This window comes from Mauremys mutica, chromosome 14 (genome assembly GCF_020497125.1).
Source record: "Mauremys mutica isolate MM-2020 ecotype Southern chromosome 14, ASM2049712v1, whole genome shotgun sequence".
Taxonomy (NCBI): domain Eukaryota; kingdom Metazoa; phylum Chordata; order Testudines; family Geoemydidae; genus Mauremys; species Mauremys mutica.
This window is the reverse complement of record NC_059085.1, coordinates 36295085-36310369: the sequence shown is the minus strand read 5'-3', so window position 1 is coordinate 36310369 and position 15285 is coordinate 36295085. Positions and strand designations below refer to the sequence as shown.

Sequence of the window (15285 nt, the reverse complement as noted above, 5' to 3'; positions counted from 1 at the left end):
GAAGCTTTTTTTCCCCTTCAGGCTAATTCAGTTGTCATGTGTATTGTTAACGGGGATGTTCATCTTCCTGCTTTAAGCCCACAAAGTGAGGCTGACGCATAAATGCCGCCCTTTGGATATTTCTGGCTAAGAATCAACACACTTTTCATGCACTTCCAGTACTTAGTCTCTTGGCTGTCTACGTTAGGGCTGCCGAGAGTAGGTTCTGGTCCCCCAGCAAGGGTGGACTAGCTAAACAGGGCTGACAAAGCCAGGGAAGCTGGGCCCCGGTAATTTGTACCGGCTTCCCCCCCTCTCGTCGGCCCTGGTCTACGTTCAAGTCCATCAAGTGTTCTGAACAAAGTCCCGCCTCAGTGCCAAAACAGAAGCACTGGCATCACATGCCTTCTTATGCTTGGTAGCATCCATTAATAACCATGTGTTAAAATAAAAACAATGTGAATTCTAGAGGAAAGAAAGACAGGAAATCCATGGGCACTTCTGGCTGCCAATAACACAGGTTGTATAGCAATGGGGGCTTGGAAAACCCATGAAAAACACTTGAGATGCCAAAACCTACACAGCAGAAAGTACTGCCTTCAGGCACCTTCTGTGAAAACAAACCCAGGGCAGGCAATGGCACCACATCACAAACTAAATGGCGGGGGGGGGGAGAGAAAGGAGTGACTGAAAGAGAGGCAAGATATAAAAATGCCCATGCCTCAAGAGGGGTTTTACCGCAGTTGGGTTTGCAGTGCACTTGCATAGGTGACAAAAAAAAAAAAGATTAAAACATTGCTCATTTGTTCAGTCCATCCTAATTAATTTTACAGGAGGCTACAGTGTTAACAGATGTTCTGACAAACTCTTAGCTACAGTCAGCTCAAGCATGGGGAGGTGGGGGGAATCCACTCTTACTATCTAGAGCCTGGAAATGTCTGTTGTCAGAGGGTAACCAGTTTGTGTTAGCCATAAAAAGCAGATAGAGGCTGGCTGGCCAGAGCCCAGAGCTATCTTTGCAGGGATGTGAGCTGGTTTTTTGAGCAAAGGACTGAGCACCAGGAATTCCCAAATTGTGATTCTGTCTGTCCATCTAGGTGCTGCACAGCACAGATCCCTGTAATAGCTGATCCTTTCATCAAATTTCTACTGTTCTGCCTCAGTTTCTCCACCTGTTAGATGGGGATAACAGGACTTCTTACCTACCTTAACAAGGGTCCTGTGTGGCTTAATTATTTCATTAGTCTATGCTTGTAAATGGCCATTTTTGACTCAGAGCAAATCCCTGCTTGAGTCAATTCATTGTCACAACAATGCTGTACTGTTTTAAATGTTTCAAAATTATTCTTTTGATGAATTCCCCAATTTCAGAGATTCCACTGAATGCATGAAGCATCCAACAGTGCACTTTTACCAGAGATTTTAAGGGTCCAAAGTTTGTTTAAAAATCACAGTCATCATAATCCCAGAGTGCCAACAAACCTTATCAAGATCAGGGTTCAGAATTTAACTTGAAACAGAATCAGCTACCCAGGGGAGAGAGTTGTAAGCCACATTGTTTGGGACATTTGAAACTTGAACAGATAGTCCTGGAAAAATGTCCTGTAGGGCACAATCCTGCACTGCCTTGGGGAGATGGACTAGATCTGGGGTTCTCTGACTGCAGACAACTGCATAAAACTAAAATGCTCTTGTAGAATCACCTCTGTTTCCCAACTCTAATCACTTACCGTTTGATTCTCGAAATATTTAATTCTGCAAACTGCCACAGGTAAATCACAGCATGGGGGCAGCAGGACTAGATGAACTACAACTGATTATTTCCCATCTCTGATGAATATGATTCGCCTGCTCTTAGCTTCCAAAATGCTACTTGTTTGTTTTCTGTATTTGGTCTCTTGTGTTCTCCACTTTCTTGGCTAGTACAGATAGTGCTAAACAGCCAGTTGCAGTCCAGTTCCAACTACTCAGAGTCAGTATACGCTTGAGTTACAAACCCATCTTTGTTTCCCTGCACACAGGATCCATATTCTCAACTGCTTGATTCAATACAAACAGGTTTTCTTTTTATCTACAGCCTTGAGGGTCCACTTCTCCCTCCACCTTACTCCCCCATCATCCCAAGTGCCTGGGAAAAGACCCTACCCCAACAAAATTCATAAAGCTGCCACCTTATCCTCCTTTAAATCCTTCATCAGCACTTACCTCTGCTATAGTGCCTGCAAATCACTCTTGCTTGGCATTGGTTAGGTAAGTGACATGCTGCAACTTCTGCTTTTCTGCTAAACTTTGTTCATGTTATTGTTATATCATCCTTTCACCCTACCCCTACTCTCTCTGTTTCATCCACCTGTCACATCTTGTCTGTCATGTAGATCATGAGCATTCTGGGGCATGGATTGCCTTCTTTTTACATGCCTGTATAGCACCTACCTCCATGGGCCTGATTGATTGTGCCTAGGAACTACTGTGATACTAATAATATATACAAATAAGAATGCCAAGAGAAAATACTTGTGAGACAGAGCTATAAACCCAGCTCAACAGGAGAAATGTCTGAAATGTCACTAAAACAGAAGAGGTCCAACAACAGAGGAATAGCACAAGGGGGAGAATTTCATCTTCACAGGCTGAACTGACACAGTGGGGAAGTGAGATTCTAAGAGGGGGAAATGCTGAAGGAGCCAGACTTTTTATAAAAGATCAGGAAAAAAAACAGACTGGGAAAGGGGGAAGAAGAAGGTGGAGATAGTGGGGCTATTAATCTCAGATAGTGTGGCGATGGGGTGCCACAGAAGAGAGGATAGAATGACACCACTGATTATTAATTATGTTTATTATTAAATATCTATATTATGATAGCACCTGTAATAAAAAGTGTGATGCACAGGAGTGAGTCAGAACTTCACTTCCTATCTGTGGTGTTTAGATGCTGCTTGTGATTATTAGAACTGGGAGCACTGGCTGTTGGGAGTCTGAAAGGACAGGAAAGAGGAAGGACGGGGGAGGAGTTGAGGAGGCTGAGTGCGAGTTACAGAGGGTGCAGCAGCAGTTTGGTACAGAAGTTTCCACTGTAAAAATAAAGTCCTGTTGAAGTTGTTAGTACATTGCCTGGTTGATACAACACTATCCTCGGTCACATGACATGGGTCAGAGTTAGAAAAGACTGTGTAGACTCCTGTCCTATGGCAGGATGCATTATGCACTGATTGGGGCCTTGTACTAAGCACTGTATTTGTACTATAAAGCCAGCGTCCCAGGCCCAAAGAGTTAACCGTCGTATGAGTACTCAGCAAAAGCTGTGCATGGACTCGCCTCTCTGACCCCAGAAGCGTGTTTCTGGGTTACAACGGGATTACATTACGTGAAATTTGGACATTTTTATGATGAATGAATTTGGTTTTTGGTGTGCAGACCTGGCCTCTGGCTTGCTCCTTGCAAAATAGTAAAAGAAGGCAGAAATGGAGTATAACACTTCACTGGGATTTTTAGTGGAACTGAGGCAAGATTTGAGATACAAATGCAAGAAAAAACAAGAGAATAAAAGAGATCAGAAACAAGAGGGACCCTGTCTTAGAATCAGCTCCTGAAGCCTTTATTAAGACCTTGCCTGTACTGCGATGTATAACAACCATTGCACCAGTGCAACCCGTGACCTGTAAGCTAGTTTACCTGATGGGTTAGCTGCACCAGTATAAATCATGGGTTTACATTAGGTTAGCACATCCATACTGGAGGTTTGCACCAATTTACATGGATGCAGTAGGTCGACACTAGGGGTTTGAATTGCACCAGTTACATTGGTGCAGCACATCCACAATGGGGGTTTGCACCAGCAAAGCTGTATCAGTCTAAGTACACTGGTGGCTGAAAACCCCTGTGTAGACAATGGCCTGGGCTACGATACAAAGTTAAACCACTCTTCCCCCACCTCCGCCAAGCCGACGTAGCTCTGACGACTAAACACCCTGGATAGACGCAGCTGTGCCAATAGAAGAGTGTTTGTCCATTTAGCCAATATGGTTCAGGAGGTCATATTACATGCCAACAGAAGCACTTTTATCAGCATGCACTGTACCTGCACGGGGGGTATGCCGGCCTGGGGACACCAAGATAGCTATGCTGATATAGGCTCTAGAGTGTAGACGTGGCCTACGTCTTAGACTTCCTGATATCCATGGTCTGAAGTATTTGGCCCTAGTTAGTTCTGCAGTTGGGACTAAAGTGAAACCAGAAATGTCCAAACCATGACCCCAGTTTTAACAAGAGAACAGGAAGGATTGGATGAGGTCCATGGAATCAAAGTACTGGAAAGAAAGGATGAGTAGGGGAAATGAGATTGGTTTTAAAATAAATATAACATTTGCCAAAGAGTTTGCGATGACAACAAGAAATACAGACACTCAGAGGAAAACAATGCCGTGCAAATGACAGCAAGGGTATAGAAAAAAGACTAACTGCAGGTAGAAATAAATCACCCAATGTGCAGAGAACTAAGAGATTATAGACTGAAAGAGTAAACAGTTAGTTTAAAGTAAGGCTCCCCTTCACGTTTTGTTTTGATTAAAACTGCATGTGGAGCCCTGTGAACCAGAGACAAAGGAATTCAGCTGGAAAGCCAGCTCACTTTGTGTGGCAGCTTCAGTTAACTTGTAACCAAGGCTGAAACACCACCTTATGTGAGGTTACAGGACAGCAGTCATTAATTAACTATAGTGTTTCTTAGTACCCCAGACTAGGAGGATAATGGATATGCGGGAGGAAGCTTGCCTGATCAGTATGGGGCTTTGTAACTGGAGTTCTGGGAACAATCCCTTGCAGTATCAGAGGTATGACAGTAATCCATTTCCTAAGGCATACAGGATGCCGCCAAGCCATTTTAAGGTCAAAAGAATAGGCTGTACAGTTGATGGATTTTAGCACCTGCAAATGAATATCCAAATGAGAGTTATGGAATGAACGGTGGGCCCAGCAGCTAATATTGCCATATTCATAGGGGCAGAAAAGAAGATATGGGTTGCTCACAGAGAGACTGTTTCCTATAGTTTTGGAATGCGAAGTCCAGAAGTCATGTGTTGCCTGGGAAAAGGGAGTGGCTTCAGTAGAGATGGTTACTCTGCCTTCACACTGATTTAGAATATAAAAATACATAGGGTCATGCATTAGTCCCAACGGGTTAAAAAATAGTCACAGGAAAAACTGGGCCCAGGGAGATGGCACATTTGAAGTCTTGGTGGAAGTTAGTTGTTGCCACTGTGACTGCCTTCCCCAAACACTCTGCTGCATTTTCAGTCACCTGCCAGCCCCAGTGCAGATTTACCCGTCCCCCTGTCTCTGTGATGGTGTGTGTGTATATCTGCGTGACTGAGTAAATGTGTCTGTGTGTTGGTTTGCGTCAGTGTGTGTCTCCGCAGAAGTGTCTGTCTCTGTGCTGCTGTCAGTATGTGTCAATGACTGTCTGTGAGCGTGTGCTGTTCATGTTTTATGTATGTGTGGCTTTTGTTTTAAATGGTTCCCTCACAAAAGCAAGGAGTCAGACATCTCATGAGATTGTTCGTTAAAACCAAAACAAGGCAGGGAGAGATGGCAAGGGATAATTTACTGTCAAAAAGAGGGAGATCTGGCTACGGTTAATCATCTGCCTCAGTATTCACAAGAAAGGCTGGGGGAGTTAACTCCAGACATGAAAATGTCCCAGGGGAGGATAATACACATCATGCTGGAAGAGGTGATGGAGCTAGTAAATTATCTGAAGGCTGACAAAGGAACAGAGCCAGATGTGACCTGACCCTAGAGAAAGAGTAAAAACAGGGAGTGGGCTTTTCCCAAGAGACAGATAAGAATTCCTTGGAACCAGGGATCTGCCTTATGGAGAACCAGATCCCTGCCTTTTTGAAGCTCAGAAATGGAAACTGGCCTCCCTCCTGATGCCTTGAGAGAACAGGGATACTCTGCTACCATTCACACACTGATTGCTGGAGCACTGGGTGCCTGGGAGCCCAACAAAGAGACTGTGAGTTCCAAGACTGTAGGGTGCAGTAACACTATACCCAGCTGATGGGGTGGTTGATGGTTTTGTCATGGGCAACAGTTTCAGACAACATCTGTATTGAACATATCACTGGACGCCATCAGTATGAAAATAATATGATCCAGCCCATTAACTGGGTAGCGATAAGACTGATGGATCTTTCTGAATTGATTAAACAGATCAACTTCTGTGTGTTATTAACCCTCATTTGTATTTTCTATCACAGGCTATTTTCAGTTCAGACATTTTTAGTATTCATGGTTATAATGTCATTTTTTAACATACAGGTACTGTCATGGCGTGAGTATTTGTGATATGTATTCAACAATGTATGTGTTTGATCATTTTAAATGTGTTCTAATCAAGTTTTAATCTCTTAACAGCTGATGCATTCTCTCCTCATCCTGTACTTGCGGGGACATGGACGCAACGTTCTAGCTAACCAGTCGTTTCTCTATCCTACTGCTACACAGAAATACTATGAGATTCAGTCACTGGATGATTTTCAGTTCCTGGATGATAGAAACTAAAACTCATGTTACTTCAGCTCCATGGATAGTATCTCAAGCAACTGCCCCTCCCCCCTCTGCCTCCTCCCAAAAAGCCATACACAAACAATATTCCCCACATCCCCCAAAACGTTATCCAGTACTGAGATGTTTGGAGATTTACCTGGCTACCCAGACCATGTATTTGGGTTTATGCTAGAGCCCCCACAGAACCACAATACCTGACCTTAGTAGTATAAACCTTTGATGATTTTGTCCCTGTCTGGTATTTACAGGACATTTTCCCCATATTTTCAGATAGCTTCCTCCTCCCCTCCCCCCCACAGACACACTTTAATAAGTTTTCTTCCATTTAGTGAGTGCTTTGAATAGTACATGCTTCAAGTTACTGAAACAAGTTCAACAGCCATCACTAAAACAAAAGCACTCTCCAATTTGCCACCTTGTTTGTTTGAAAGTAGCAACCCTGTTCCAGTATTCGTCACTCTGATCCAGAAGTAGATACAGAAAGGTACATGGAGACAACATGGTAGTAAAATCCATCAATCCATTCCTGCTGCAGTTGCCTCATGCATTATGATGTGATGTGTCATTCAGAACCATTGTTTTCAACAGGAAGCAAGTTTGACCACCTTTGTAATTTAGATGCTGGGTAATACAAAGGGGTGTGGTGCGCAAAGCAAACAGCACTAAACTAACAGCTCTTTCTAATGAGCAGCTTTTTCACTTATATTCAAGGAGCAGAACGGTCTAACAGACTGAGTCAGGAGACTCTGGGTCTATTCCCATTTTGGCCATTGATTCACTTTTGTTACCTTAGCCAAGTTCGTTAACGCTTTGTGCTTCAGCTTTCCAACTGTTGAGTAAGGAGAATAAAGCTGCTCAGCCACTCTTTTTAAGGCCTTCTGAATTCTATGTAGTGTGATGTAACTAAAGTGGAGCAATGTGGGAAAATGAAGAACATTCTATTGATTTAATTTTTTTCTTTAAAACTAATTAACTAGGTTTACTGGAACCGGGAGTGCAAATTCTCAAGCTGCTCTCATCTCTGGTTACTACAGAACTATAAATCTAAGGTGACAAGATCACAGACAGGTTTTATTTCTCACTTTGTGTGATGACAATGGGAGTGGAGAATATGTTTTTCCAGGAAGAATTTGCATCAGAGAGTTTGTTAATAAAATCTCAATGGGTTAAATAAAAACCACATTTTAATTGGATTATAGGAGGTGACAGATATAAGTCCTTTGCTCTATGCACTGCTGGAAGGCACTAGATACCTTAGTGAGGAGTACCATATAAGAGCTTGAATATAGTAGAATACTACTGAAAATAGAAGATGGTGGCTGAGGCTCAAGATGAAACTTGAACTTGCAAAAATGAGCAATTTTTTCCCCTGGGTTTTATTACTTACAAGTAGTTATTTCAGCATTTAGCTAGAGCAGCTCAGGCCAAATTCCATTCTGGGTTCCTCTGAAATTATCTACTTAATCTCAGCTGGATAAGTGGCCAATAAACTGCAGATTGGAAGTCCTGGACTATAGTGGGAATGGTATATTCGGTCATCCTTCCATGCCTCCTGCCAAGTTATCTTCAGCATGAAGCCCATGAGTCCTCCAAGCCTACAGCAAAGCACGAGCACCGTCCACCCAACCACTAGAAACCCTACAGTGGTAGAGTGAAGGGAGGTTGGTTGGAGGTCATAGAGGCACAGAGGTTGAGGCCAGGAGGGACCGCCAGATCATCCAGCCCACCCTCCTGTACATCATAGGCTACCAAACACTATCCAGCCACTGCCATGCCCAGTTCAACAACCAGAACAAAACCAAAGTCTTATAGCCCTCAGGAGACTAAACTTCTGTGCCACTGGCTGAGAACAGGAGGGACTGAGGTGCAGCACTGCCTAAGGTCCCTGTAATGGCAGGGAACCAATTAAGCCCTGGTCTACATTTAAATTTAGATCAACTTAGCTGTGTTGCCCAGAGTTGTGAAAAATTCAAACCCCTCAGGGCCATAGTTAAGCTACCCTAACCTCTGGTGGGGAGGCAGATAGGTCTGTGGAAGAATTATTGCATTGACCTATCGACTGCTGCATGGGGAGGTGGCTTACGTACAGTGATGGACAAAATCTTCCATCGCTGTAGGAAGTGCCTGTAGTGTAATCATGCCTAAAGCCAGTGTGTTTCCTTGTAAAAACAAGGTGTGTGAATGCTCTGCCCCGTTAAAGTCTAGACATGAACACCACAGACTACCCCTCAGGAACTAGACCATTTTAAAGACAGTCAAGGAGAGATGGACCCAGAAGAACCCCCTGGATCTGAACGCCCCCAAACTTTCTGAGTTTTGTGGCTCTGCCCCAGATCAGTGGTGGGCAACCTGTGGCCCATCAGGGTAATCCACTGGCGGGCCCTGAGACAGTTTGTTTACATTGACCATCCACAGCTGCCAGTGGCCGGGTTACTTCATTCATAATTTGAGAGAGTTCCCCTCCCACCAAACCCTCTGCATTCTCCCCACAGCACCTTACCTGGGACCCCTCCCCCCAGGTCATCAGTCTCCAATGAGGCTCATCAGCATTCCTTCCAAGAACACCTGCTAAGCCACCCAGCCTAGTTAGCAGAGAGCTGGCTGTTTGGGGCGGTGCTTTTCACCCTATCTCTGCTCCTGTTTGTGGAACTGCCAATCCTTCCTGCCTAATCATATGTAAACAAATAAAAATGCCTCTTTTATAGAAGGAAACAAAGAGGATGTTTAATCCAAGGGCAAAAGACAGCAGCCTAATAAAGTAGTTGTCAAAATTAAAAAAAAACAGTTGCTTTAAATAAATGTATAATTAAAATGAATTCCCCTCCCTCTCCATTAGCTTTGATTGTGTTACTATGCACTGGTGGAGAGCCACACTCTGAGTACTTCACATTTCTGGGATGCAAAGCAGCCTGTGTGAGAGAGATCTTTTAGACCACAGTTTTGGTGGGAGTCCTCAGTTGGTGCTGTTACAGTCTTACAAGTTCCTTCTCTTAGGGTGGATGCAGTGTACAGTCCTTGGAGAAAGGTTACTTGTTGTTAGTTTAGGGATGTAATTTATTTTGGGGAAAGCTGTTGCAAATGGGAAGGGAGTTTCTCCTGCCTTAATCTCTACGGGGAGCCAATTTTGGGGGTAGAGCTGACCTCTGAGAACTGAGTATTAGTGTTTGGGGCAGTAATTTAAAAAAGAGGGGATTGTTACATGCCATTTGTAACCACTTCTGCTCCAGGACTGGTGTACATGGTGTAAATAAAATCCATTACACTAAGAAAATATCCTGACTATACCACTGATTTCTTTTCCAACAGGAAACCGAGCTGCAAAGCCCCAAAATCTGCTACCTCATAGCAGAAGGGCTACACAGCATAAAAATGAGTCACTAGCAGAGGAAGGACTAAGCCCTTGTGGTACCTGTCCAATTGCTGCAATGGATGACCTGCCAGAGACTGCTTTTTGTCCTCTGGAGATAGTTTAGCAGTGCCAAGGGATGGTGAATGAACCCTCGATAAGGAAATCACAGAGGCACTCAACTTCAAACAGGCAAGTCACGTAGGGCTAGGTCCTTACTTACCTAGCCACACAGGGAGGGAAGTACGTAAGCTGCCTTGTGCCTCTCCTCAGCTGTGACTCTGGCTACAATGGGAGAGCAGTTAATTACTCACTTAATACTCCCTGCTGTTCATAAGTGGGTGGGAGGGGCACAGTAGGGTGGGGAGTGGGAAGAGCCTTGGATCCAGATAGAGCAACTGGCCAGAGGTACTAAGAGAGGGCCTGTTTCCAGGAAAAGGAGTGAAGTACCTTCCTCTCCTCAGCATGAGGGGGGTAGCTGAGCCAGTAGCTCTAGCTCTGAGACAGAATTAGTTCCTTGTTCTTCTGGTTTGGCACAGCTGCACTGTGGGATTCGTCCCAGAGCTGTGAGGGGTTCTGCCACCGCCTGCCCTGTAGCTGTGGGTGCCTTAAATGCTATGCTGCTGTGGCTCACAGCCCGGACACCAATAGCCAGAAAACAAGCGTCCAGGTCAAACCTTGGCCTCCACTGCCCAGTTACTGTTTGCAGATGACCCCAACACCCTCCCAGGCCCAAATTTTCCCCAAATCACTGGCCAATATGGCAATCAGCTGAGGTTCCCAGAACTGCGAATTCCTGAGTCACCCCCTCAGCCGGTGAGAGCTTTGCTACTGCTAAGCTGTGGGACACTCCCTGACATACCAGCTGGTCTTTCCCAGCAAACTCTTTAGGACTCTGCCAGTCTAAACCTTGCCTTGCAGGTACCAATCAATCAATGCCTGTTTCCCTGCAGTGTCCGGCTTTCTCACCAAACACTCAGAGAAGTCAATTGCTCCTTTAAAGAGACAATACTCTGCAGTGCATTAATTTAACAGGGCTTTGACAAACCCTCTTATGCCAATCATAGTGCTGAATTGGGTTATAGTAAGAGTAAAGCAGATTTAGTTAACACAAGGGCATAGGATTAAGTGATGCCAAGTATAAGGAATCAAGATATAAAGGCTTACAGGCAAACAACAGTAAAAAAATACAATTCTAAGACTAAAACTTAATTTTAGCAAGTCACTATCTTTGCCTAAGCAGGTTTCTCACCCAGACTCAGTTCCCCCTTCTGGGAGTTCAGGATCTCTGGCCCCTTGAATCCCCCAAGTGATGGATACCAAAATGGCTTTCTGGTTCTCTCTCTCAACGTCCACTGACCCTGTTACAAGAGGCAGGAAGGCTTCTGGTTTTTCTTCCCCTCCTGTTGACTTCCCATCTCCCTACTGATTAATATGTAAATAGGGCTTACATTGTTTTGATTCCACAATGCCTAATTTACCGTGGAGACAGGTAGATAGCTCCCATCCCTTCTGTCTGGGAGAAAACCTGTTTCTCCCTGTGTTTGCTCAGACTTTAAAGCATAATATCCGTGAGCATAAATCCTCATATGATGGTTCATACTGATATTAATCACCAGTGGATCTCAAACATTCATAAAAGACCTTACTTGATATACTTGTATAATACAATAATATTGTATATAATCAATTGATTCAATTGCCTATTCTTTGAGGTTCAGCCTCACCCCCATCTTTGTAGCCTTTGAAATGTATTATTTGAAAAGTAAGCCCAGCCCAAGCTTCTCTCTCCTGCTGGGGTGTGGAGGCCATGCTGGCTTGATAGCTTTGTTTACCTAATATGTAAATGTACCTTCATTGCTCTGCCTGATGACCAGGCTGGTGAGCCAAGCAAATACACATTCCTTTGTCTAAGGCAGACAAATGTGTTTAGGCATTGCTTGCCAAACACGTCTTAATATAATTCTGGCACATATTTATGTATCTTTGTGCACACCCCATATGTGTACCATGCAATGATGTTCAGGACCGGTGTGTTACCAGTTTGTATATGACACTATATGATACCTTTTCACTCTAGATGATGACAACAGTGTGTTAGGTGTAATGAGTATGTCAGGCCTGACAAGAGTTGCTGACACGAAGTAGCAAATCATCAATGGGCCTCTGTGTCACAGATGCATTGTCCCTTCTTCAGGGCAGCTTGTGATGTTACAGTTTAGCCTTTAGGGTTTCATCCTGCAAAGTGCTGAGTGCACTCAACTCCCCCTGAGGTCTGTGGCCATAGGGCCAGTCCTGCAAAGGGCTGAAGGCCCTCAGTGCCCACCGGGACCTTGCAGGATTGGGCCTTAGGCTCTTTGGGCCCCTGTTTAAACACCAATAAAACAGGTATAAATACTGCCCAATCTCCCCGGAATGGGGAGCGGCTTAATTACTGTTTGCACACTGGGGGGAGGGGGATGCTAGTGAAGGCCACAGCACCATTTATTACCCGAGCTCCTCATGAATATAAATCGGGACAGGCACGTCTTTTGAAGTGGCTGGTTTGAATTTGTGGGGCAGGGGAGAGGAGCAGAGACTCAGCCGCAAGGAATCATAAGAATGCAGGTGTGTACTCAAGGGGTGTCTGAGGAAATTGGGCAAAGGTTTCCTGGAAGAGCAGAAGGGAATAGGCCAGGGAAGACGGGAGAGAGCTGGCTGGAAGAACTAGGCTGCTGCAGCCATCTCACCTTGTTCACGGTCTTCCCATGCCCCAACAGGATATTGCAGCATTAAGGGCCGGGTGTAACCTGCAAAGTCAAGGTCCCACCACAGCAGGCTGGGGCCTGCGGAGAAAGGAGAGATCTGTCTGTCACTTTGCTATGGGGTGTCTGAGGAGTTTCTTATAGAGAGGATCGATCGTGGAAAGAACTGTGCTCAGGCCAGCAGAGCACAGAGGAGTGGTTCTGCTAAGGGCAAGAAGCTGAAAACAGAGCCCTCCCCATGAGCAATGTTAGCAAGCTAGGAACTGTAGCATTTCCCCTGAGTCACCTCCATTCTCTTAGCCAGCACGGTTACTGCACCCATCTGGGGTACTTGTATGTCCCCTGTTACCATGCACTCTGAACTCGCCCCCTGTACAGTATTTATCCTCACAACCCCCCGGTGAGGCAGGACAGGGCTTTTCTCCCAGTGTAGAGAAGAACTGAGGGACTAAGTAACTTACCCAAAGCCATTCTAGAACTCTGGGGTGGAACAGGAAATTGAACTCAGGTCACCTGAGTAGCAGGCTAGGACTCTAATCACTAGCCCATCCTTCCTCTTCCTCTGCGTCTGCCACAGGGTCCAGTAACAGCCTGCCAGTGACATTACCATTAACCCCTCCCCATTGCTGACAAACACCAGGTAGCCATGGCATTCACCTGCCCATAACAGGTACAAATCACAGCAGCTGACCTGAGATGGAATCACCGTTAACTGAGGGAGGCAGGTGGGATCTTACTTGCTTGACTGATCTCTGTAACGAATTGTCTTGTTAACAAGACCGCCACATTTGCAGTATTTCTGTGCTAGGCCCTGGGGGGGTGGGTCTCATCCCTCACTAAACACCCGCCTCTTTGCTGCAATTGCAAAACTGAACTGCCAAAAACTGAACCAGGAGAAAAGATTTACTCAGGTCAGTGTGTGAAAAAGGAGGAGGGAAGATGGTTATTGATTAGAGCAGGGGATTGAGACTAGAGATGGGGGGAAAATTTGATGCTGCTTTTAATCACTGAATTACAATGAGTTCCCTATATGTGCTGTATTGTCACCATTCTTAATATTAATTTGAGCCAGAAAGGGTTACTGAGGAGAGAGAAGCAGCATGCTGTTGCAAATTCTCAGACTTTCATTGTGAGGCTCAAGATGTCTAGTGGTTACCTGAAAGCTCCTGGAGTCCTGTGATTTTGGGGAGAATCTCTGTTGGTTTTTTTTAAACATTTGCACATTTTTGTTGCTATCCTTTTTGTTTGGAAAACACAAACACTGAAAGGTGCCCATATGAGACTGCCACTCAAAGTCCTTCAAAATAGTATTATTTTTAAAATCTCACAATCTTCAGGCAGTTTTCATGATTTTATTACACTGACACTAATAATGCCTGCATCTGTACTTTTCACTCCATGCATCTGAAGAAGTGGGTTTTTTACCCAGAAATAAATCTGTTAATCTTTAAGGTTCCACTGGACTCCCTGTTGTTTTTGTGGTTACAGACTAACACAGCTACCCCCTGATATGATAGTCAAACTTACCCCACATTCAAGCTTTATTTTGCCAGTCAGCGGGGTGGTTTGTTTTTGCTGCATACAAATACCAAAAGGTCGTGAGCAATGGTAACTGGAGTAAGCAGTAAGAACAGGGTTGATTTTAATAACTACGCACATCCCCAAGAGCAGAAAAACGTGTTTTGACTTGTAAATGGCATAAACCTGTCATAGCAGTGATAGGAGTCTCACAGGCCCGCAATGCTGCCCTCCTGCAGTTTGCAGAACAGAATGGCCCTATTCACTCATTCAATAGAAACAAAAACTATTTCCTCCAGGTCTTATTTTATTTTTTAGCAGAACTGGTTAAAAAAAATGTGCAAAGTTCTGCAGGGAATTTGTTCTCCTTCCCATGAAAATATCCTGACCTATTCTGTTTTTTAACAGGACAAACTCTAAATCCAAACGGAGCCCCCTCATCCAGCAGTTTGAAAGTCTGCACAGCACCCATTGCAGTCAATGCAAGGACTACTCCCGCGCTTATCTTCTGCACAGGGTCAATGTTTGCAGGATCAGGTCCTCACTTTGTTTACTTTTTCTGACTAACCATTGAAAGCCTCACTCAGTGCAAATAACTGCTTTCTGCATAATGCCAGGATTTCCTGGAACTTTGCATGACCAATTGTAGCCAAAAGTGACTGGACTGATCTCAACACGTCACACATGCACACGAGGGTGTGAGTGAGATGGAAGGGGCTGATTTTCCTTTATTCTTAAATTTGAAGAAAATCAAATATACAAACATGTCTTGGTCTGAGTGGGCTGTTTCTAGTGTTCCCCCATCTTATCCTCAGACTCTACCAATGCCCCAACTCACAAACCTTTCTACACATTTGGATTGGAGCTAATGAAACCTACTGATTTTGGCTTCTGGCATGAGTCATCCGAACAGCCCTACTGCTTGGTGTGGAACCCTCAATCCTCACACCAAGGCAGCAGCCCAGCTGACTTTAGCCCTAGCGCTGAAGGAATCTCAACAACTTTGTGGTTTGGATGAAATTTGGATTCTTGTTTGAAAGTCTTGGGTTGATAGAATTGGGCTAGAGAAATCTCATGGGAAGCTATGTTCTCACTGCACTTTGGCACCTTCACTTCACTTCTGATTCCAGC

The 15285-nt window shown here is 44.6% G+C and overlaps 1 protein-coding gene and 1 long non-coding RNA gene across 2 annotated transcripts in view; one reads left to right on the top strand and one right to left on the bottom strand.

The window, feature by feature from the left end:
- The window catches only part of LOC123349171 (c-Maf inducing protein), a 198746-nt gene extending 188569 nt beyond the window's left edge, over positions 1-10177 (bottom strand). Inside the window, exon 1 of the mRNA XM_044987007.1 lies at positions 10116-10177. The gene's annotated coding sequence lies outside the window, so the exon portion shown is untranslated. The remainder of the gene's footprint in view (positions 1-10115) is intronic.
- LOC123349172 lies at positions 4738-10079 on the top strand. Its single transcript, XR_006573402.1, has 3 exons — positions 4738-4808; positions 7524-7595; positions 9853-10079. It is a non-coding gene; the product is annotated as an uncharacterized LOC123349172 (long non-coding RNA).
- Positions 10178-15285: the final 5108 nt, after the last annotated feature.